Source organism: Pteropus alecto, unplaced genomic scaffold (genome assembly GCF_000325575.1).
Source record: "Pteropus alecto unplaced genomic scaffold, ASM32557v1 scaffold106, whole genome shotgun sequence".
Taxonomy (NCBI): Eukaryota; Metazoa; Chordata; class Mammalia; order Chiroptera; family Pteropodidae; genus Pteropus; species Pteropus alecto.
In genome coordinates this window covers 8511402-8513920 of record NW_006442103.1, presented here as the reverse complement: position 1 = coordinate 8513920, position 2519 = coordinate 8511402, and the positions used below count along the sequence as shown (strand labels likewise).

Below are 2519 nucleotides of genomic sequence, written 5' to 3'. Positions count from 1 at the left end.
AGAGGACTCCGCGCTCGCAGAGCCCCGCGTCGGCCCGCCACTCCCCGCGGCTTAATTACCTTCGCCTCCGGCCCCTTGGGGGGAGCCTCCTGCGCGTCGCCCCCTCGCGGAGCCCTCGCGGAGAGGGGGAATTCCTTCCCGTTGACGTCCTCTTCCGAAATGCAAAAGATCAGTGACTTTGACAGGTAGAGGAGGGGGAGGGAACGGGGTGGGCGGAGAGGAAGCGAGGACGAGAAAGGTGCCTCTCCCTCCAAAAATCGAGATATTAATAATGGAATCGCAGCCTTCGGGAGGTCTTGCCTGCCCAGTCCCGGCTCGCCGGCTCTCCTCTGCGCCTCCTCGCGCCGCTGCCTCTGCCACTTCTCGCCTTAAACTTTTAGGGAGGGTTTTTTTTTTTTTCCTTTTTCTATTTTCTCTCTCTCTCTCTCTTTTTTAATTTGTTAAGCTGCAGGACGATTTCCTGAATTCCCGGGGATCAGAACCAGCGACCTGGCGGTTCTACCCCGCTTGGCACAGCTTTCATTTTATTTCAGATGAAGACGTTGAGCTTAGTCAGAAGGGACATAAATCAGGACAATTAGCATTGGCGCCAAGAAGATCCTCTAGTACCAATTTCTCCGGGCTTCCTTCGCGCATTCCTCCACTCGAGTCAGAAATGTCACTGCACATAGCGTTGATGGCTGCGAGACGCGACGCACCCAAAGTCCATTTGATGAAATATACATGGCCCACGATGCTTCTGGATTGCGGTGCCCCGGCTCCCCCGCCCCCCGCCCGCGGCGCCCGGCCGGACCCTGCTCCGAGCGGGCAGCGAGCTCTGGGCAAACTTAGGGGCGCGTGCAAATGAAAGAGTGAGCGCGAGGGCCGGAGAAGCGAGAGAAAAAGCAGCCAGCCCCGGGAAGCCGCAGCCCTCGGAGGGGTAGCATGTACGTTTCACTTAAAAGCAGATCTTCTGCAACTGGCAGCGAGTGGAAGGATTGCAAACCTTATACTACCTCGAGACCTGAGCGCTCCGAGCGGTCCTAACTCCGTCCCGCTCGCTGCTGCTGCTGCTGCTGCTGCTGCTGCTGCTGCTGCTGCTGCTGCTGCTGCTGCTGCTGCTGCTGCTGCTGCTGCTGCTGCTCGAGCCACCGCCGCCGCCGCTCCACCGACCTCAGGGCGCTGAGGCTGTGAGACCACCCTTCACTTCCCCGGCCCTGCTCACCCACAGAAGCGCGGTTTCCAGTGACTCTTCGAGTACCTTCCACCTATGCCCCCCGCCGGCCCCATCCCTCCTCGACCTCCTCCCCCAAATCGTGCCGAAACACACCCCTCGCAGGGATGACAAACGTGTTTTTCAAACCAATTCCCTTGCCCAGCCAGCGGCCCCTACAGCGCAAGCCTAGAACCTCCTCGTTTAGAAATTCATTCTCCTCTGGAAAAGTTGAAGTTCGAGAGCTGTGCATTTCAGGCCCCTTTGCCTTTCCCAAGAGACAGACGAATGACCCCCAAGACTTCAGTCCCCACCGGTGGGGCTCAGACTTACCTGGGATCACTCTTAGCTACACACTAACTTCAAAAAAGAAAAAAAAAATCAAGACTTAGATAGGAAGAGATAGTAATTAGAAAGAAAGACAATTGCAATAGGGAGAACACTGATGTCAGACCTCTGTAAGCTTCTAAGAAGCAAGTAGAAATATGCTTTTATACGGTAAGGGGAGTGAGCAGTAAGGGAAAGTTGGGCAGATGAGGGAGAAAATCAAAGTATGATATGTGTGGTTTGACAAAACAATGTGTTCCTGTGGCCCATGGGTCTTGAGAATAAGCACGGTCTGCATCTTGGTACTTCCTTAGACATGAGGACAAGCTCTCAATTCAGGCCCAGTGGGGATGAGAGAAGCCTGACTCAGGCTTAGTCAAGGCAAAGCGCAGGGTAAGAAATGGGCAGCTGTGAACACCTGCTCGCTAACACATGCCCTGTAAGGAAGGCTCAGAGCTAAGAGCAGAGGGGGCATTTTTCTGTGACTTGGGGTCGGGGGGGTCAGGGGGTAACAACCACCTGGCTCTTCACCCACTCTCCACCCATGCTCTGCTAGGGTTAAAATATACTGATGATATGGAGATGCCACTCACCATCTAACCCTCCTTCGCAGCCCCCCAGGTGCCAGTCCCTTCTTGGGGAGCCAGGAAGACTTGGGAAACACCACAGTGTTTCTCACATCTCACTTTTCCTGGCCCCTGGCCTGAACACAAACACAGAAGGCTCTCAGCCCAACTTCTCCCTCCTGCCCTTTTCTCAAGCCAAGCAACCCCCTTCTAAGTTTTCATTCTCGTCTTTATCTGCTCTTTTTACATCCTTCTCCATTAAAAAGTAAAGAAGTCTATGCAAAGATTAGAAAGCTCCCTTCTGGGATATACCAAGATCTTTGTGATATTGGCACCTAACCTGGAGAAATGTTCCCTTTCACCTGCCAAAATCTTGGAACTACAGCCCTTCCCCCTCTTCCTACACTGTACCCTCCCTCATTCCATGATGATGA

The 2519-nt window shown here is 54.0% G+C and overlaps 1 protein-coding gene across 2 annotated transcripts in view; it reads right to left on the bottom strand.

The window, feature by feature from the left end:
• The window catches only part of NTNG1 (netrin G1), a 287105-nt gene extending 286025 nt beyond the window's left edge, over positions 1-1080 (bottom strand). Inside the window, exon 1 of one of the 2 annotated variants that reach the window (XM_006919577.1) lies at positions 996-1080. The gene's annotated coding sequence lies outside the window, so the exon portion shown is untranslated. The remainder of the gene's footprint in view (positions 1-995) is intronic. The other variant, XM_006919578.1, reaches the window with a different exon arrangement.
• Between the last annotated feature and the right edge of the window lie 1439 nt (positions 1081-2519).